At 42.7% G+C, this 22,793-nt stretch overlaps 1 protein-coding gene across 1 annotated transcript in view; it reads left to right on the top strand.

Moving 5' to 3' along the window:
- The window catches only part of JSRP1 (junctional sarcoplasmic reticulum protein 1), a 151,185-nt gene that overhangs the window by 71,753 nt on the left and 56,639 nt on the right, over positions 1-22,793 (top strand). The window contains exon 2 of the mRNA XM_073686399.1: positions 16,050-16,217. The gene's annotated coding sequence lies outside the window, so the exon portion shown is untranslated. The remainder of the gene's footprint in view (positions 1-16,049; positions 16,218-22,793) is intronic.

Here is a 22,793-nt window from a genome sequence, read left to right as displayed (position 1 = left end):
TACAAAATAGGTTATATTCTGAAATGGAAATGTTCGGTTTCATTAAAGATTAGAGGTTACGGATGTGTACAAGTCGTTGTACATGACCGGTCAGGCTGTATCAAGCACACTGACTGCCCTGTCCTATATCTTCCTTACATCAAGTTCAACCTTTTAGAGGAAAGAAAGGAAATCATTATGGGAAAAAAAGTAATACAAGATGGAATTTTGAACAAGAAATCTGGAATTTATTAGCATTCTCAATAGATTTCAGGTATTATGTGAGAGAATATCTCCCTAATATATGGTAGTGCACAAAAGCTGTTCCTGAGTATAGAGCCACATGGTCTCAATGCACTGCCGTACAAGCTTTTTTAGGCCTCTTATGTATGGGCACAGTGCTGTGACAAGGTATTTTGGTGCCCTAGGCAGGTGAACCCAATGGCGCCAACAGCACAAAGTAATGGGTCAAAGACTAAGGTAACAGGACCCCTAATGCACCTACCTCCTCCCCCTCCTATGGGTTAGGTAACAAGCTCTATTGACCACTTCTAGAATTGTTACCTTTTTCACACAAAAAATGTCAGCAAAAGTAAAAAAGTGGTGTATTTTAGGGATATGATTTAACAGGTAGTTCAATTTCAAAGTTAGATACAGAGTCAATTATTTTTTGCAGACCATTTACTCAATACAAGGGGAAAAATAGCAACATTCATCCCTGACATCCTATATTTTAAATGTCAATCCCAAGGATAGTCCTGGAAACTAATATAGGGGCAGTTTGGTTTCAGTTAAGGTGTCCAGCATTTGGCAGATACCCTAATGGAAAATAAACAAAAACCCATTATAGATAAAGAGATACGTCTAATGGTTTTTGCATCCATCATGTGACAAAGACAGCTTGCCCAAACTGATGGTGGTACTGTTGATGTATTCATGTACTGATGGTGGTTCTGGTGACATATTCATGTAGTGATGGTTGTTCTGGTGCTGTATTCATTTAGTGGTGATGATTCTGGTGATATGTTAATCACCAGAACCATCTTCAGGACATGAATACAAAACAAATCATCATCAGTACATAATTAGAGCACCATAGACGTCAATAGTACATGAATATGGCACCAGAACTATCATCAGTAAATAATTACATCACCAGAACGACCATTAGTACATGAATACGTCACCAGAACCACCCTCAGTTCATGAATAAGTCACCAGAACCACCATAAGTACATGAATACATGACCAGAACCAAAAGTACTTGAATACAAAAGCAAGCTTAGTAAAATGAAAAAGTGTAATGTCAAGTCAGCCCCATAAACCATTGTATCGCATGAACCTACAACAATAATGTCCTTAATAATGGTAAGGAGATACTGGGAGTTGTTATTAACAGCCATCATCAGACTGCAGACCATACAAGAACCACAGTACTGATGAGGGGAAGTCAGTATCACAAATAAACAATTACATTCAGGTACCTTATAGATTACCTCTTCTCTAGAGTCGGCTCTTTCTTTTCATCTCCATCATGTCTAGATGCCATGATGACTTTTCACATCCACAGCTAGTCTCTGCTGACCTCCCTCTTCTCCGGTATTTTGCAGCACATCCCCACACAATGCCCTTAAAAATGGGAATGTTGTTAAAATGCCCTCTGCATAAAAATATCTGTCCATACTGTACCCTAAATAAGCCTCCTATGGTATATGACCTCCATGGGAATTGGATGATTCGCCCCCGGGTACATTTCGCCCCCGCACATATCGCCCCCAGTTCGAAACGTCCGGGGGCGAAACGTGCGGCGGCGAAATGTGCGGGGGCGAATCTTCCTGGGGGCGAAATGATAGGGGCGAAATGTACCTGGGGGCGAACAGATGGGGGCAAATTGCTGGGGGCGAAACTTCCTATAACCGACCTCCACACTGTCAGCCATTAACAGCTATAACCACGACACCATCTGCCCTTATGAACCACGGCTTATACCATGGCTGTCCCCTCTCTAATTTTCCATTACACTCTTTATATCTCCACACTGCCCCCCCCCCCCCCCCCCGCCATGCTAACCCCTCTCCATATTGTGCCCCCATTTCAGGTTGTCCCCTATCAATATCCATTCTGTGCCCCCTCTTCACACTATGCCCTCATATTGGCCACCACGCTCCCCTGTTCAAACTGTAACCACTCCTCACACTGTCCCCCTACACAATATAATGGTCACCAAAGCCGCTCATAAGGTATGAAAACCACAACAGTAAAGCACCACCACAGCCCCTCCTATATAGTATGATGTCCACCAGAGCCCCCCCATATATTGTATGATATCCACCACAGCCCCCCATAAATAGTATGATGTCCACCACAGCCCCCCCATATATTTATAGAATAGAAATTTATATATAGAAAATGGACCCCAAAATTTGTGCAATTTCTCCTGAGTACGCCGATACCCAATATGTGGGGGAAATCTACTGTTTTGGCACACGGCAGTGCTCGGAAGGGAAGGATCAGCGTTTGACTTTTTGAACGCAAAAATGGCTGGAATCGAGAGGTGACAGCATTTTGTGTTTGGAGAGCCACTGATGTGCCTAAACAGTGAAAACTTCCCACGAGTAACCTCATTTTGGAAACTAAACTCCTCAAGGAATGTATCTAGATGTGTGGTGAGCACCTTGAACCCGCAGGTGCTTCACAAAAGTTTATAACGTAGAGCCGTGAAAATAAAAAATCATATTTTTCCTACAAAAATGCACTTTTAGCCCCAATTTTTTTTATTTTTACAAGGGTAACAGAAGAAAATGGACCCCAAAATTTGTTGTGCAATTTCTCCTGAGTACACCGATACCCCATATGTGGAGAAAAACTACTGTTTGGGCACACAGCAGGGCTTGGAAACAAAGAAGTAAAGTTTTGGAGCACAGATTCTGATGGACTGGTCTGTGGTCGTCATGTCGCGTTTGGAGAGCCCCTGATGTGCCTAAACAGTGGAAATTCCCCACAAGTTACCCCATTTTGGAAACTACACCCCTCAAGGATTTTATCCAGGGTTACAGTGAGCATTTTGAACCCACAGGTACTACACAGAATTTGATAACATTAGGTCGTCATATTGAAAATTTTCATTTTTTTCCCAAAAATGTTTTAGCCCCAAATTTGTAAGTTTCACAATGGATAATACTAGAAAATGGACCCCATAATTTGTTATGCAATTTCTCCCGATTGCAATGATACCCCATATGTGGTCAAAAACTTCTGTTTGGGCACGGCACATGGAAGGGCAAGGAAAGAAAAAAGCGCGATTTGTCTGGAATAGATTGTGAATGCCATTTCACGTTTGGAGATCTTCTGACATGCAAAAAAACGCAGAAAACCTCCACAAGTGACCCCATTTTGGAAACTAGACCCCTCAACGAATTCAACTAGAGGTGTGAGCATTTTTAACCTATAGGTGATTCACGAAATTGTTTAACTTTTAGATGTGAGAACAAAAAATTTATATTTTTCCACTAAAATACTGTTTTAGCACCAAATTTATCATTTACATGAGGGGTAATGGAAGAAATTGGTCAATTTGTTATGCAATTTCTACCAAATGTGGCAGTACCCCATATGTGGTTGTACTGTTTGAGCACACGGCAGGGATCGGATGGGAAGGAGCGCTACTTGGCTTTTATCACGCAGATTTCGTTTGAATAGATTGTGGGCTCCATTAGATAAGCCCCTGAGGTGCCAAACCAGCATAAACCCCCCAGGTGACCCTATATTGGAAATTCCACTGCCTAAGGAATTCATCTAGGGGTGTAGTGAGTACGGTATATTGAACACATCCGTGCCTCACAGAATTTTATAACATTGAGACGTGGTAAAAAATTATTTTTTGTATTTGCTGCAAGTTTGTAAGATACACAAGGTTAATAGATGGAACTGGCTCAATAATTTATTGTGCAATTTCTCTCGAACACAATGATGCCCCATATGTCGTCAGAAATTACTGTTAGGTCACACATCAGGGCTGAAAAGGAAGGAGCACTATTTGGCTTTTGGAGCACAGATTTTGCTAGAATAGTTTGCGGGCGACATTTGCAGAGCCCCAAAGGTTCCAGAACAGCAGAAAAACACCAAAAGTGACCCCATTGTAGAAATTGCACCACTCAATGAATTAATCTACGACTGCAGTGACTATTTTGTAACATCCACATCATGCTTTTTTCTGGAGAATTGCAAATATGTCAGTTTAGTGGCAATACATTGTGCCCCCATAAAGTGTAGAGCTCCCATATATTATAGCGCCCTTATACATTGTACCCAGCTTGTGCTTCTGGTGACACCCCATAAATTGTTAAGTGCTCTCTCCCCACTACAATAATGCCAAACATGGCCGTTTACTGTGGGGCCTCAGAAGAAGTGGAGTGTTTGGATTTGGGAGCGCAAAATCCACTGGATTTTATTTGGGGGGATGAGATCCTTCGCTTTTCCAGAGTCTTTGTTCTACCAGTAACGTGGGAACCCCGTATAGTTCCAGTGACAGATGACGGACCTGAGTAGGGGCTGATTTTGTGCGGGATAAATTAGGTGGTTTTTGGTAACATTTTGGGGTACATAATATTTTTCGATGTTTCCAGAATAAGGCTGGAACACCTTCTTGTGTTCTATGCTGAGCACTTATGTCGGGGGTTTCAGTATAAATCCCACAAAAATACAATTCGCACGAAATCCCCAATGGAACCACCCACCATAATGAGGCAGATGGAGACACTTTGGAGTCCTTTTGACGTCTGCTCTGGTGGTATCCATCTTTTTAGGCATGTACAGAACTTTGGTCGTCCACACTTGTGAACTAAAAAGACACCTAAAATGATGAGACACCGCCGGAGCACAGACAAGTCCAAAGTGACTCCATCTGCCTCATATGTGAGTGGTTCTGTCAGAGGTTTTGTCTGAATCGCGGTTTTGGGGAATTTACAGGGAAACCCCAATGTTAGCGCTCGGTGGAGCGTGCAGGATAAATGTGAGCTTAGCCTGATTTTGATTTTTGGGAGGTAGAATGAACAAATTAGCAGTACAAGAATATTCCTTGTTTTTATTTTTGCGCGGTTCACCATGCGGTATAAGTGATGAGGCGGATTTATTCTTCGGGTCGGTAAGATTACAGCGATATCATGTTTTTTTTAGAGTTTGCTCCTATCACACATTAAAAAGGTTTTTTTTTTTAAATAAAAATAGTTTTTTTTCGGCTCCATATTCTGAGAGATGTAACTTTTTTACTTTTTGGCGAACAGAGCTGTATTAGGGCTTATGTTTTGCGTGACGAGTTGCAGATTTGTTTTATACCATTTAGGGGGACATAATAATTTTTGATCGCTTTTTATTCAGATTTTTTAAAACACAGAATGAACAAAAATCAGCAATTCAGTTATTGTTTTTATTTTTTGTTTTTGTGCCATTCATTGTGCGGTAAAAGTGATAAGACCAATTTGTTTGTTTCATTGGTACGATTACAGTGATAAAAGATTTATATAATTTTTTTATGCTTTGCTATTTTTACAGACTGCAAACAATATTTTCCAAAAATTAATTTGTTTTTTGCAGAGCTGTAACTTTTATTTTTTTGCCGAATGAGCCATATTAGGGCTTGTTTTTTCTGAGATGGTTTGGTGTTTTCATTTGTACAATATTTTTTTTACATACAGTGGTGTGAAAAAGTGTTTGCCCCTTCTTGATTTCTCATTCTTTTACATGTCTGTCACACGTAAAGGTTTCAGATCATAAAACAAATATAAATATTAGACAAAGATAACACAAGTAAACACAAAAGGCAGCTTTTAAATGAAGGTCTTTATTATTAAGGGAAAAAGAAATCCAAACCTACAGGGCCCTGTGTGAAAAAGTGATTGCCCCCCCCCCCCCAAAACATAAATTGACTGTGGTTTATCACGTCTTTGGGAAGCTGAGTTCAATTTCCCTAGCCACACACAGGCCTGATAACTGCCACACCTGTTCTCAATCAAGAAATCATTTAAATAGAACCTGCCTGACCAGGTGAAGTAGACCAAAAGATCCTCAAAAGCTAGACATCATGTTGCGATCCAAAGAAATTCAGGAACAAATGAGAAGCAAAGTAATTGAGATCAATCAGTCTGGAAAAGGTTATAAAGCCATTTCTAAAGCTTTGAGACTCCAGCGAACCACAGTGAAAGGCATTATCCACAAATGGCGAAACCAAGGAGCAGTGGTGAACCTTCCCAGGAGTGACCAGTCGACCAAAATTGCACCAAGAGCACAGTGACGACTCATCCAAGAGGTCAGACAAGACCTCACAACAACATCCAAAGAACTGCGGGCCTCACTTGCCTCTGTTAAGGTCAGTGTTCATGACTCCACCAGAAGAAAGAGACTATACAAAAATGGCATGCATGACAGAGTTCCAAGAGGAAAACCACTGCTGAGCAAAAATAACATAAAGGCTCAACTCAGTTTTGCAATAAAACATCATGATGATCGCCAAGACTTTTTAAAGAATACTCTGTGGACTGACGAGACAAAAGTTGAACTTTTTGGAAGGTGTATGTCCCATTACATTTGGCTGAGTTCACACGATGCGTATTTAATGCGTTTCCGCGGCGTTTTTGCAGTTGCGTAAACGCCGCGGAAACGCATTAAAAACGCATGGTAGAAGGGCAGCAATGTTCCCCAATTGAAATCCGCATGTGCTGTGCCCATGATGCGGAGTTTTCCGCAGCGTAAACGCTGCGCTCAAAAATCCGCAGCATGTCAATTAATTTTGCGTAAACGCGGCGTTTTCGCCGCCATTGACTTGCATTAGAACGCGCCAATTCCGCAAGACAGCATTTGTACTTGCGTTATTGGCGCGTTCTAATGTGTGGATGGTACCCGGGTGTGGAGGAGAGGAGACTCTCACCCACACCCAGGTACCATTAAAAAAAGCTGTAAAACAAGAATAAAATAAAAAATATATATATACTTACCATCTGTCGGCCCGCGCAACGCTCCTGCTTGGTTCCCGGCACTTGCAGGGAGTTGAAGGACCTGCGCTGACGTCAGAGTCATGTGACGGGTCACGTGACGCTGACGTCGGCAGGTCTTTCAATTCAAAGTTGCCGGCAGCCGGGAGAACGGAGTGAGCAGGACAGCGGAGGTAAGTATATACACTCTCTCGGGTCACACTATATAAATCCATGCTGTTTGCATGGATTTATATAGTGTGACCTAGTTGTCAAGCACTTTCCAGGTGATGCTAAAATCGCCTGGAAAGCGCTTGTCAATCCACATGCGGAAACGCATGTGGAAACGCATGTGAATCCGCATGTATTCCGCAGGAAAAACGCATGCACAATCTGCATGCGTTTTTTCTGCCAGGGAGATGCAGAAATGATGCAGAAATTTTCTGCATCGTGTGCACATACCCTAACACAGCATTTCAGAAAAAGAAAGGAAGTCCTGGAAGATTTGCTGTGGTAAATGGAACCATGAATTCTGCTATCTACCTAAAAATCCTGAAGGAGAATGTCTGGCCATCTGTTTGTGACCCCAAACTAAAGTGCACTTGGGTTATGCAGCAGGACAATGATCCAAAACACACCAAAGTTCACCTTTGAATGGATTAAGAAAAACAAAATTAAGACTTTGGAGTGGCCTAGTCAAAGTCGTGACCTTAATCCGATTGAGAGGCTGTGGCGTGACCTTAAAAAGGCGGTTCATGCTTGGAAACCCACCAATGATGCAGAATTACAACAATTGCAGAGATGAGTGGGCCAAAATTCCTCCAGAGCGTTGTAAAAGACTCATTGACAGTTATTACAAACGCTTGATTGCAGTTCTTGCTGCTGAGGGTGGCCCAACCAGTTATTGGGTTTAGGGGGCAATCATTTTTTCACACAGTGCCCTGCATGTTTGAATTTCTTTTTCCCTTAATAATAAAGACCTTCATTTATAAACTGCATTTTGTGTTTACTTGTGTTATCTTTGTCAAATGTTTCAATTTGTTTTGTGATCTTAAACATTTAAGTGTGACAAACATGCAAAAGAATAAAAAATCAGGAAGGGGGCAAACACTTTTTCCCACTACTGTATGACTTTTTGATTGCTTTTTATTCACTTTTTTGTGAGTCAGTATGATAAAAAAGCGACATTTTTGGCGTTTTTTAAATATATATTTTTTTTATGGCATTCGCCATATGGAATAAATAACGTGCCAGTCTTATAGAGCGGGTCGTTCCAGACGCGGTGATACCAATTGTGTGTACTTTTTTGTTTATTTTTATTTTATCACAAACGCTGAGTTTTATGTGGCGAGACTGCTTTTAGTGATGTGTGCACTTTTCTTTGTTCTTTTTTTTTTTTTTACTCTTTTACATATTTTACTTTTTCACTTAGTTCCACTGTGGGACATGTATAATTTTTATTTTAATCACTGATCTCATGCACTGCAGTACTAGCCTGCTAATTCTTCTGTTTTCCATTATGTCTATGACATCGCATGATTAAATACTGACTAGCTGAATCCTTCTAAGCTCTATATAGAAACAAGAGGTCAATTTTCCCTATATGAATGACCAGTCTCTGCAAAAGTCCCTGGCAGGGGAGAGGTGTGGAGCAGCTAGGTCAGGAGTTAAAGAGTAATAATAAATAATAATGAATAATAAATGCTTGAACAATGCATGGACAAGAGACTTGTCTTGTTCGTACATAGAGAAAAAGTGAAGAATTAGATGGGTAGAAAGGCATAATGAGCAATTGTAAGTACACAGTGCTAGTATAATTTGATGACTGTGTAAAGTGAGGCCGAGCTGTAGTTGTGACCGAGCTGCTGTCCGGCTTTGATTGGGCATTTTACAGACAAGGGGTGTCCCAGTCCTAGGATGTGGGGTGCATCACACTTGCTTGTAAGTCGCAGGCCTCCGCTGTCTCCTGGCTTCTGTCCCCAGGAGCCGGCGCACACAATGTATGGAACACCAAGTTCTTTGTAACAGTCAAACTTCTACTAAACAGTCCAAGTTCATCAGATGGGGATAGGGAACAGCAATTCTCATTTTCCTCCTTCTTAGCACAACTCCTCTTCAGTCCTGTCGCTATCTCATCCTGGACTACCCTCAAGCCCACTGATGCTGTCAGTCTCAGGGATTTCTCATCTATGTCGGCAGTGCACCAGGGACCGGTCATCACATTCCGTCTATGCAAGTCCCTGTCCATCTTCCACTGTGCTTCAGAGTACACAATGTGTTCGGCAGCCCCTATTCCAGACCTTAGGCGTGACAGGAGCAACCGCTCAGGATCCCAGTAATGCCTCCCACTGCCTGGAACAAGTGACACATGCTGCCCCTAGTGACGCGCCCCCTGGGCCGTGGGGTTACTCGGCAGCCGGGCCTCTTATGGATACCGGTATGGGTAATATCACGGTGGCTGGCCCGGTCCGTAACCCAGGGCGGTCAGTAAAAAGGGAAAATATTTATAGGGGATTTGTCGTGACGCCACCTGTGGAATGCGGCTAAAGGGAGCCGCCGCTGCGGAGCAGTCCTCTGGAGCGGGTGTTACGGCAGCAGGGATGGTGTGGCTCTCCACAGGGATGGTGTGGCTCTCCACAGGTAGGGCTAGCTCCAGGGCAGCGTGGGGTGTAATGGAGGATGCTGGGGAGAGACGGCAGGACAGTCCCGGAGGAAAGACGGACACTCACACGTGGGTAAGCTTCAGTACCTTTACTGGTGATGCTGCAGGCACGGTCCAGGGTACTCCGGGCAAAGGGTGCATGTTTGGACTCTCCCCAGTGAGCGGGTATAGGGCCTCCTGATCCGTGGCTTTACTCTTTAAGCTTCTGGCCTGCCTGGAACTAGGCCTAGCATGGTTACTGTCTCTCTGCTGACCTGGTGGTAGGGCCTTCTCTTTGGAGATCACTCTCCCTGGACACTGGGGCCTCCGTGACTAGCCTGGTACTGTAGTCAGCGTTTGGTGAACCTGGGACCTGTAGTCCTCCATGGGTTCCGGTAGTCCCTACTGGGTGTAAAGGGTCCCTGTAGGCGCGGACCCGGTGTCCGGTATATATCTCGGAGTGAGCCTGGTATGCTCCTCTGCCCCCTTGTTACTTCTTCCTTCTCCTCTCACCTTCGGCCACACTCAAGGCACTCACTAGGCTTTCACTTGTGCTGTAGGCCTTGGCTCGCCTAAGCACGGCAGCCAGCGTGCTGCCTCTTCGCTGCTCTCTGAGCGTCAGCATGCTCTCAGCTCACTCTGAACTAACTTCTGATTAACTGCACTGCCTGGCTCCACCCTCCCTATATATATCCCTAACGGGCTCCCTCTGGTGGTCTGAGGTGGTAGGGTGGAGGTGTGTGAATGTGTGGGGGCCTCTTGTGGAGAAGTCCATCCATGCACCCTTCTGGGTTCTGTGGCGCCAATGCGCAGCAGGGCGCCACACTAGCAACCCACTGCACCTGAACTTGGCCTTCACTAGGCACTTTACTATTGACACTGAACTCTCCCTAACCAGGAAGTGCCCCCATTTTATCAGCATTAGTGCCCACCCACTGGGCTGGTTCTATCCTTAACTATTTCCTATCTTCTATGCTAAACCTATCCTTACTCCATGTTTTATGCCACCCTAAGCTTATCCTATTCTATACTCACATTATGCATTAACACTTTACATATTGTACATTACCATAATACATTACATAAGACGCACATTACTTTTGCATACAAAACTGCACGACAATATTCACATGACACGTCTGTTGTCTTCAGGGACAGGAACAAGGTAAGACAGTCCACATCCTTACAACTGCACTATATTAAGAAGATAAAAACTTTGATGGCCGTGCTTCTTTAATCTGTCAGTGAAGCATTTTTGTGTTTGGGGTCACACAGAATGGCATCGCAAGCCGCATGTGGTCCCCTTTTTCATAGGAGCGCCTCATCAAAAGAGTTATTGTCTTGATTGACTTTCACTATCTATTTTCCTTAAGCACTACTCATTAAGGCAGGTGCAGACGCCCGTATTTTCGATCCGACAAAACATCGGATCGCACTTGGTCCAATGTTATTCTATAGGGCCATCACATGTCCTAATTTTTCCTCGGACTGAGTCTGAGAGAGAAATCGCAGCATGCGCACAATTTGCATCCGTAAATCGGATCGCACTCGGCCACACAGGTTAATGAGTCCATGGAAAACATTGGACTGCACTTGGATGACATCTGAGTGCGGTCCGATTTTCACAGGCTAACAGAATGGAGAAGATGAACACTTTTTTTTCTCCGTCTTCTCCTCATCCGAGGAAATTGGATGACACTGTGAGCACTCACTGGACAAGCTGTGAGTCTGATCAAGTGTGATTAACATCATCGGACCAGTTTCCTCGGATGAGAGAAAATGCAGTCATGTGACCCTAGCCGTAGACTGGGTTATTGTTAGGATGTTTCCTTCAGGTGTAAGATCTTTCAACTGGTGTTCCCTCCCTACCGGAATGTGTTCCGGTGTAATCCTCTCAGAGGTGATGGTAAGAATTATAATTACTTACCGGTAATCTGGTTTTTACTGAAACCTATGGCATCACCTCTACTTACCATCTGCCTCTGGCTTGGTTGGTTGAGGTTTTCTGTTTGTTTTTTTTACTAGTGAGTAATTTTTCTTTTTTGGACCTTATTGCCCAGTGGCATAATCATGCTAGCATTGGAAATGACATTTACCAAACTGTTCCCACAAAGTCAGCAGAATACTATTGTCGATTCTTCTTGTTGCTGTATCATTTGATCACTAGTAATAAAGGATCTACCACAAAGAAGAACACCATCACGTTATCTTTTCTATCCCACATTGTATGGTAAGCATACTGGTAGGTGCGGCACGGGTAGATAGAATTATTTGGATTATGCCGGCCAAACCGTGAGCAGCATACATCTGAGGTGGGCTCCTGCATTACAACCATCTGTGTGTTTATTCTGAAATGCTGTAGTGTGTCAGATAAAAATATAGCTGAAAGCGCAGTTGTGGATCAGACAAAGAGGCCGGTACCCGCCAGTCGCTCCCTATGTGTGTATAGAATGACAACCCCTGCTGTGAGGACCATTGCTGTTGTCTGCCAATAATGACAAAGAAGGGAAAAGCTGGCTATCGGACCGCTCTTTGACTTTCCTGTCTCACCTGTGGCCATGAGATCTATGTCCATTATGTCACCATTTGGGCCATGATAACTCCCTTTGTGTACAATAGCTAAGGCTGTGTGCACACCTTGCGTTTTTGCCTTGCGGATTTGTCACAAAATCTGAAGGCAGCAAAGTGAATGAGGATCCTGAAGTCTCATGCACACCTTGCTTATTTGTGACTTGTAGATTTGGTGCAGATGTAAATCTGCAGGATGTCAATTCTTTCAGTGTTTTTTCCACGTTTTTTTCACCCATTTACCTCAATGAAGTCAGTCAAAAACGCTGATCATACCACAGCTCCTGGGCATGGGAACAAGAGTATGCAGATATTACTGCACCGTGTCACAGCTGATTCTTTTTGTGAGGTAAAACATTTCCCTGCCTGTTTAAAAACTTGTTTTACCTCACAGAAAGAATCAGCTGTGATCCCATACTGTAATGTCAGTATAGTCTTCTGCGTCTTCCCCTGCCCAGGAGCTGTGGTATGATCAGACCATGTCCCTGCACGGTCACAGACAGCCATTACACAGTACACAGCAGGGGCACATTTATAAGATTATCTCAGCACAGGAACATGTTATTTAAACACATCCAATTGTGGAAATTATTATTATTCCAAGATCTATTAATTAAAATGTACTTTGTTTGTGGTGAAACCCCTTCAGTTGGGGAAACAAATGTCAGAAATTTGAAAGAAACTTTTTTTAAAGGGGATATCTGGAAAACAAAAAAATGTGCCTAAGCACTAACAGGTAAGTAGTTGCTATCTACCTGCCTGTTGTGCACGGCGCCGTTCTTCACCAGCACAGAATGGTCACAGACTGCTCCTGCCAGCGATTCAGCTGCTTCTGCTGATGTCACGTCAACAGAGCACCGGCTTCTTTTCTGCTCTGCTGTATTGACAGGGGATGACAGCCAACGTCATGCTGATTGACAGCCGGCTCACCACTGCCTAACTGGGGACTTAGGGGACTTGCACCTGAAATGTTCTGATCGCTTATACTACAGTCATGGCCGAAAGTGTTGGCACCCTTGAAATTGATCCAGAAAACGAAGTATTTCTCCCAGAAAATTATTGCAATTACACGTTTTGTTGTACACATGTTTATTTCCTTTTTGTGTATTGGAACAACATAAAAAACTGTGGAAGAAAAGGCAAATTGGACATAATTTCACACAAAACCCCAAAAATGGGCCAGACAAAATTGTTGGCACCCTCAACTTAATATTTGATTGCACACCCTTTGGAATAAATAACTGCAATCAATCACTTTCTATAACCATCAGCAATTCTTTTCAAATTGCTCCAGGTCTCTCATATTTGAAGGGTACCTTCTCCCAACAGTAATTTTAAGATCTCTCTACAGGTGTTCAATGGGATTTAGATCCGGACTAATTGCTGATCACTTCAGAACTCTACAGTGCTTTGTTTCCATCCATTTCTGGGTGCTTTTTGAAGTATGTTTGGGGTCATTGTCCTGTGGAAGACGCATGACCTAGGACACAAACCCAGCTTTCTGAAACTGGGCACTACATTGCGACCTAAAATCCTTTGGAAATCTTCAGATTTCATGATGCATTGCACACACTCAGGGCACCTAGAACATCTTTGAACCTCCACCATGTTTGACTGTAGGTTTTCTTTTCTTTGTGGGCCTCATTCCATTTTTCGGTAAACAACAGAATGATGTGCTTTACCTAAAAGCTCTATGTAGTTCTCATCTGTCCACAAAACGCTTTCCTAGAAGGATTTTGGCTTACTCACATATATTTTAGCAAACTGCAGTCTACCTTTTTTCTGTATCTGTGTCAGCAGTGGGGTCCTTCCTGGGTCTCCTGCCATAGCGTTTCATTTCATTCAAATGTCAACGGATAGTTCACGCTGACACTGATGCTCCCTGAGCCTGCAGGACAGCTTGGATTTCTTTGAAACTTGATTGGGGCTACTTATCCACCATCCGTACTATCCTGCGTTGCAATCTTTCATCAACTTTTCTCTGCTGTCCACGTCCAGGGAGATTAGCTATAGTGCCATGGGTTGTAAACTTCTTGATTATGTTGCCCACCGTTGACAAAGGAACATCAAGGTCTCTGGAGATGGACTTGTAATTTTGAGATTGTTGATATTTTTCAACAATTTTGGTTCTCAAGTCCTCAGACAGTTCTCTTCTCTTCTTTCTGTTCTCCATGCTTAGTGTGGCACACAAGTTGTTTACCTACAATTTTGGAAAGGTACCAACAATTTTGTCCCATTTTTGGAGTTTTGTGTGAAATTATATCCAATTTGCCATTTTTTTCTCAGTTTGTTTGTGTTGCTCAAATACACAGAAAGGAAATAAACATGTGTATAACAAAGCATGTGTAATTTAATAATTTTCTGGGAGAAATACTTAAATTTCTGGAACAATTTCAAGGGTGCCAACACTTTCGGCCATGTCTGTATATATTGCATTACCACCTTACTGCAGGATACAATGCAAATTCCGGTCTCCTTCTGAACTTCAGAGGAATATACAGACGGCAGTGACAGAGACTTTCAGTAAGCACCCGGCTGCCATAGTAGCCCATCAGTTCCCTGCGACTGCGTCAAAGGGTGCCAACGCGAGCATGTAAGCGTGAGCCAAAAATGCAAATTCCATTTAAATGCCGCTGTAAGAGATTGACAGCGGCGTCAAAATGATTAACAGCCACTGCTGAAGATCCTCTATTTAATATAGCCAGTATCTGCCACGTGTAGAGAGTGTACAGCTTATCAGCTCCTTCCACACGTGATGACTCCCACAATTGCTTACATGTATTTTGTTAATGGGTTAAAATGGCTGTCCACCTTTTGGGAGGGCAATCTTTTTTTTTTTTTCAATTCTGTGAGAAAAAACATAAAACTCTGTGTACCCGCAAGAGATAGAGCTATGCTGCAGATTTCAAAAAGGCATCGCAGGTAAAAAAAATAGAAAGCACAGTGGGCCTGAGATTTCTATGAATCACATCCACTTTGCTGGAACTGTAAGACAATGCCTTTTTGTTCAGCGAAAATGTGCAGCGTCAGAAAACTCACTAAAAACCCATCGTGGGAACGTGACCTAAAAGAGTTACAAACTATTCCATCATTCAATCTGAATGAGCTCACTGGTGGATTCTCAGTGAACTCAATCTGCAGCCAGCAATAGACAGTACTGCATAAAGGATATAGAAGGCAAAAGGTGCAAAACTTTTAATGAAAGCCAATTGTAAAACTGATTTTTTAGCCACAAATACATGCATTTGAGTTAAACAACAAATTGTTTCCAAAGGTGGATAACCCTTTTACGTTCTCAGCAGCTGATCTTGATATGTTTATGTTTCATAACCTTAGTGCTATTATTGTGAAGTGTGAGCACCTTATTGTTAAAGGGGTTGTCGTCCAAGTTTGGAACAAAAGTCCGTGTGAAAACTGCCAAATCAAGACGATGTGCGGTGGGCATGCTGGCAGGATTCCCAGCTATTCCCGGTGTGAGCGTGGGGAATCGCATGCTGTCACTGCAGACATTTATCCCAAGTCCAGACAATCCCTTTAACAGGGCAGATCTGACAGATCAGAAATATCATGAAGTGACCCGTGGCAATGGTGGCATCCTATGACGGTGCCACATTTCTGGCTCTTCAGTATGACCTATACCGCCACCAGTATTTGCCTGTGGAGAATACATGACTGTGTGCCTGATTGACGCATCTGTCTACAATGGGTGCTGAACCACCTAAACTCAGTAGATTTGGATGGGTGTCTACATACTTTCACCCATTTAGTTTATTTCTATCAAACAAAAGGATATTTCAAGAACTGCGAAAAATGTGGAAAATAAGGCATTTTCATCCCACTTGTAAGTATGACGAGTAGTCTGAAGATTGTAAGAGAATTCTCTTTCTCTTTTGCAGTCAGCACCGGCTATAGCACTGTATGAAAATGACATCCACAAGGCTCCTATTTCTCCATGATTGCTTGTCATTTTACACCGGCTGAGATTTGCACCTGTCTCTGTATATTTAGCCGTCCGCTGGGTGCCAGTGGGGTGTGGACATGTAGTGTGGATCTGAAATCTTAAGGTAAGAGACACCTTTTTCTTTCTATTCTTCTCAAATATCGAAATGTAAAATGAACATATGAAATCAATGTTGAGAACCTTTTAAGGTAGCAGAAAAGGAGCTGGGAATCATTCAAGGAGCCCGGTAACGCTGTGCGAGACAGATATTGGATCTATATTTAGGAAGGTAGCTGGCTGAAGCTGCCAGGCACTCCACTTAACAAGCTCCTTAAAATGCAGGGGACTCTTCCCAGACCAGAAAAGGAGTCCATTTCTACAAATATCAGGTTTTCAAGGAAGGGGCTGTTACTCAAATGTCATAAACTCAATAGTCAACATCTCATTAAAAACCCATATATACAGCAACATATAGTTTCTCTTGGGTAGGTTTCCATTAGATATTGGTATTTCTGTATAGTCCAGTATGTCAGCCAGACCTTTACTCATTTTCAAAGGCAAAAAATGTTTTTCTTCTGTCTTGTTCCTATTTTGACCTTTAAGGGGGATGGTGGATTCTTGAAGTGTGCACAATAAAACGGACAAAGTGCCATAGTTAGGGTATATTCACACAGTGAGATCTTGTTATGATTGTTTGTTTTTCCCAATTTTCAGAAAGCTGCTTCATGACCACACAGTGTTGTTATATCTTTAGCAATCGGATCTATCCAACTAAACTTTAGTTTGTTTTTTTAAAACCACTTCTGTTTCCATACTGTTGTTATCAACATTGTTATACATTAAATGGACAAAGGTATTTATAGATTTAATGACCTCCTATTATAAATATGGAGTTGGTCCCTTTACATCTATAGTGGCCTCTACTCTTCTGAGAAGGCTTTCTACAAGATTTTTGAGTGTCTATAAGAATTTTTCCCAATCATCCAGAAGTGTATTTGTGAGGTCAAATACTGATGTTAGATGAGAGGACCTGCAGCAGAATTTCTTTTCTAGCTCATCCCAAAGGTGTTTGATGGGTTGAGGTCAGGGCTCTGGGCAGACCAGACTTGTTCTTTCACACCAAACTCACCCAACAATGGACTAATGGACCCTGCATTGTACACTGGGGCACTGTCATGCTGTACCTGGAAAACTCCCCAAACTGTTCCCGTAAAGTTGGAAGCATATGATTGTCCAATATGTCTTGGGATGCTGAAGTATTAAACTTTCCCCTCATTGAAACTGCACGGCATATGCCAACCCCTGAAAAACAACCCAAAGCATTATCCCTCTTCCACTGTGTCTTAACTAGAGTCTGATGTGCCCTGGTGCAAGATTTGGACCGGGGTCCCCCCCAATCCTGAATAAATTATACTTGCTCCATCCTGGTATATATATCCCTCATCCTGACCCCATCCTGGTATATATATCGCCCATTCTGCTACAGTGGGTACGGAAAGTATTCAGACCCCTTTAAATTTTTCACTCTTTGTTTCATTGCAGCCATTGGGTAAATTCTAAAGTTTTTTTTTTCTCATTAAAGTATACTCTGCACCCCATCTTGACTGAAAAAAATAACCAGAAATGTAGAAATTTTTGCAAATTTATTAAAAAAGAAAAACTGAAATATCACATGGTCATAAGTATTCAGACCCTTTGCTCAGACACTCATATTTAAGTCACATGCTGTCCATTTCCTTGGACATTTCTGTTTTTTTTCAGTCAAGATGGGGTGCAGAGTGTACTTTAATGAGAAAAAAAATGAACTTTTTAGAATTTACTAAATGGCTGCAATGAAACAAAAAGTGAAAAATTTAAAAGGGTCTGAATACTTTCCGTACCCACTGTATATGTCCATTATCCTGGGCCCCATCTGGTATATAACCCCCATCTTGGTATATGTCCCCTCTGCTGCTGTTCTTTAATGCATAGAAGAAAATAAACCATTATACTCACCAGGGGCGTACATAGAAGTCATGGGGCTCCAGAGAAAAAGTGTAATGCACCCCCATTGTCCTCCATATAGTATAATGCATTCCATAGTCCTCCATATAATATACTGCACAGCTCATCGTCATCCATGTAGTATAATGCACATCCCATAGTCATCCATAAAGTATAATGCACCCCATAGTCATCAATAAAGTATAAGGCATGTCATTGTCAGCCATAGAGTATATTGCACCCCATAGTCATCCATAAAGTATAATGCACCCCATAGTTGTCCATAAAGTATAATGCATCCCCATAGTAATCCATAAAGTATAATGCATCCCCATAATAATCCATAAAGTATAATGCATCCCCATAGTCATCCATAAAGTATAATGCACCCCCATAGTTGTCCATAAAGTATAATGCATCCCCATAGTAATCCATAAAGTATAATGCATCCCCATAATAATCCATAAAGTATAATGCATCCCCATAGTCATCCATAAAGTATAATGCACCCCCATAGTTGTCCATAAAGTATAATGCATCCCCATAGTAATCCATAAAGTAATGCATCCCCATAATAATCCATAAAGTATAATGCATCCCCATAGTCATCCATAAAGTATAATGCGCCCCCATAGTTATCAATATAGTATAATGCACAGCCCACAGTCATCCATAAAGTATAATGCACCCCATAATCATCCATGCCGTACAATGCACCCCATAGTCATCCATAAAGCATAATGCACCCCCATAGTCATCTAGTCATTTATAAAGTATAATGCACCCCCATAGTTATCCATGTACAAGTATGGCCACTGATCTTTTTACAAAAAATAAACAACTCCACCGACACGTGCATCTGTAAAGCCGGCAGCTGACTTCGGCGTGCAACGGGAGCGTTTAACGTCACTTCCATGCTCCCTGTCACGTGCACGCCGACGTCAGCTGCTGGCCTCTGATTGGTCTGGCGGCGTGTATTGTGGCACCCGGACCCAATGTGTTTGTGCGCCACAGTTGAAGTTTCTGCTGGCGTCCGCGAGCCCTTGACTCGCCGGGCCTGGCCGCGGCAGCAACCGCTGCAACCGCGGTTGTTATGCCACTGCTCTTCCACCAAACCTCACAGTTGGCATAGTGCAGTCAGGCAATAACTTTCTCCTGGCATTCACCAAATCCAGACTTCTCTATCAGACTGCTAGATAGTGATTCTTCCCTTCCTAGAAAACATTTTCACTGTTCCAGAGTCCAGTAGCAGCATGCTTTACACCACTCCATCTGATGCTTGGTTTTGTGCTTGGTGATGTAAGGCTTGCATGCAGCTGTTAGGCCATGGAAAGCCATGCCATGCAGATTCCAGTCCTAGTTTTGTGCTGATGATGCCAGAGGAGGTTTGTAATTTTGCAGTTATGGAGTCCTCACTCTGCAACCACGCTTTGAACTTTACATAGTGTGCCACGTGAGTTTTAAACAGTTCCGCTTTTCAGTAACACCACTGATAGTGTGTAGTGGATCATTTTGGAGGAAATACATTTCATTCAATGACTTGATATGATGGTGGCAGCTGATTACAGTACTAAGGCCAAATTCAGTGAGCTCTTTAGAACGAACCATTCTTTCACATATGTTTGTGTCACAAACCTGTAGTTAAATAACCTGTAGTTAACCCCTTCGCGACCTTGGTTTTTTTCCATTTTTGCATTTTCGTTTTTTGCTCCGTCTTCCCAGAGCCATAACTTTTTCTGTCAATATAGCTGGAAAACAGAAAAAAAATTCAAAGTGCGGTAAAAGTGCAAAAAAAAAAAATTATTTTTTTTAACCTTGTTCACTATATGGTAAAACTGACCTGCCATTATTATTCTCCAGGTCATTACGAGGTTGTCGATACCAAACATGTATAAATTCTTTTTTATTTAAGTGGTGAAAAAAAATCTAAATTTTCCCAAAAAAAATGACACCATTTTCCGAGACCTGTAGCGTCTCCATTTTTCGGGATCTGGAGTCGGGTGAGAACTTGTTTTTGCGCTCCGAGCTGACGTTTTTATTGATTTTTTTTGATCGCCTGTTATTGCATTTTACATTGCAATGTTGGGGCGACCAAAAAAAATAATTCTGGCGTTTTGATTTTTTTTCCCATTACGCTGTTTACCGATCCGATTAATTATTTTTATATATTGAGAGATCGGGCGATTCTGAACGCGGTGATACCAAATATATATGTTTTTTTATTGTTTTGTTTTGGGGTGAAATTGGGCGAAAAGGGCGGGGGTGATTTGAACTTTTATATTTTTCAATTTTTTTTTATATATTTTTGAAAACATTTTTTTTTTACTTTTTACCTGCTACCAGATATATCTGTTGATGCATTTTGCCATGCTGATGTTAACTGCCTTTACGGGTAAGCCACATATAATATAATATACACTGCTCAAAAAAATAAAGGGAACACTCAAATAACACATTCTAGATCTGAATGAATGAAATATTCTCATTGAATACTTTGTTCTGTACAAAGTTGAATGTGCTGACAACAAAATCACACAAAAATCATCAATGGAAATCAAATTTATTAACCAATGGAGGCCTGGATTTGGAGTCACCCCCAAAATTAAAGTGGAAAAACACACTACAGGCTGATCCAACTTTGATGTAATGTCCTTAAAACAAGTCAAATGAGGTTCAGTATTGTGTGTGGCCTCCACGTGCCTGTATGACCTCCCTACAACGCCTGGGCATGCTCCTGATGAGGTTGTGGATGGTCTCCTGTGTGATCTCCTCCCAGACCTGGACTAAAGCATCCGCCAACTCCTGGACAGTCTGTGGTGCAACGTGACGTTGGTGGATGGAGCGAGACATGATGTCCCAGATGTGCTCAATCGAATTCAGTTCTGGGGAACTGACGGGCCAGTCCATAGCTTCAATGCCTTCATCTTGCAGGAACTGCTGACACACTCCAGCCACATGAGGTCTGGAATTGTCCTGCATTAGGAGGAACCCAGGGCCAACCACACCAGTATATGGTCTCACAAGGGGTCTGAGGATCTCATCTCAGTACCTAATGGCAGTCAGGCTACCTCTGGCAAGCACATGGAGGGCTGTGCGGCCCTCCAAAGAAATGCCATCCCATACGATTACTGACCCACTGCCAAACCGGTCATGCTGAAAGATGTTGCAGGCAGCAGATCGCTCTCCACGTCGTCTCCAGACTCTGTCACGTCTGTCACATGTGCTCAGTGTGAACCTGCTTTCATCTGTGAAGAGCACAGGGCGCCAGTGGCAACTTTGCTAATCCTGGTATTCTGTGGCAAATGCCAAGCGTCCTGCACGGTGTCGGGCTGTGAGCACAACCCCCATCTGTGGACGTCGGGCCCTCATACCACCCTCATGGAGTCAGTTTCTAACCATCTGTGCAGACACATGCACATTTGTGGCCTGCTGGAGGTCTTTTTGCAGGGCTCTGGCAGTGCTCCCCCTGCTCCTCCTTGCACAAAGGTGGAGGTAACGGTCCTGCTGCTGGGTTGTTGCCCTCCTACCGCCCCCTCCACATCTCCTGGTGTATTGGCCTGTCTCCTGGTAGCGCCTCCAGCCTCTGGACACTACGCTGACAGACACAGCAAACCTTCTTGCCACAGCTCGCATTGATGTGCCATCCTGGATGAACTGCACTACCTGAGCAACTTCTGTGGGTTGTAGAGTCCGTCTCATGCCACCACGAGTGTGAAAGCACAACCAACATTCAAAAGTGACCAAAACATCAGCCAGAAAGCATTGGTACTGAGATGTGGTCTGTGGTCCCCACCTGCAGAACCACTCCTTTACTGAGGGTGTCTTGATAATTGCCAGTAATTTCCATCTATTGTCTATTCCATTTGCACAACAGCATGTGAAATTGATTGTCAATCAGTGTTGCTTCCTAAGTGGACAGTTTGATTTCACAGAAGTTTGATTTACTTGGAGTTATATTCTGTTGTTTAAGTGTTCCCTTTATTTTTTTGAGCAGTGTATTAGTAATATTGCAAATGTAACATATTGATTTTGAGTCCTGGCTTGTCTTACAGAGTTCTGCATGCTGCAGAGGACAGTTCATCATCATTCTTTGCATCTTTAATGTCGGAACTTGCCCTTCCTTTCACTCATTCATCTGTCTTCTGGGAAGAATAGTCGTTATATTATAATCTCATGTAGAGAAAAAAAATCTCCCCCTAGTTGTCACGTGACTGTAAGTACGAAAATCACATATGAGTGAAGTGGCCATGTGATGACTGCTGAAACCAGCAGGCAGAGATGAATCCTGACAGTGAGTATATTACACACTGTTAGGATTGACATGCTACAGGGCTTCATGTTATAATTATAGAGCTTGTCCAGGTTTGAGATGAAAGTCTGCATATAGGTTTCCGAATTCTCACAGCACATGCACTGCTCACTTTTAGGATTCTCCCTTGCTGGTGGCACGATTTGACGGTCATGTCAGCACAAGTATGCGACCTGTATACTTGTGGCCACATTCCTACTACACGTGTCTGGCCTCACTCAATTCATTGTCATTGAGAGAGGCCACGCATGTCTAGTCTGCACGTGAACCGCGTGTATGCTAATCGCTGGCACCAGAGAATCCTGACAGCGTGCAGTGCGCACTGTGAGAATTTGAGTCTGCAGTCACATAGAATGATAGCAGACTCATCACAAACTTGGACAACCCCTTTAATGCTCCTAACATAAA

Source organism: Phyllobates terribilis, unplaced genomic scaffold, assembly GCF_046119375.1.
Source record: "Phyllobates terribilis strain yellow unplaced genomic scaffold, ASM4611937v1 Scaffold_1__5_contigs__length_1240528914, whole genome shotgun sequence".
NCBI lineage: Eukaryota > Metazoa > Chordata > Amphibia > Anura > Dendrobatidae > Phyllobates > Phyllobates terribilis.
The sequence above is the reverse complement of the archived record's forward strand: the minus strand, read 5'-3'. Positions and strand labels throughout refer to the sequence as shown.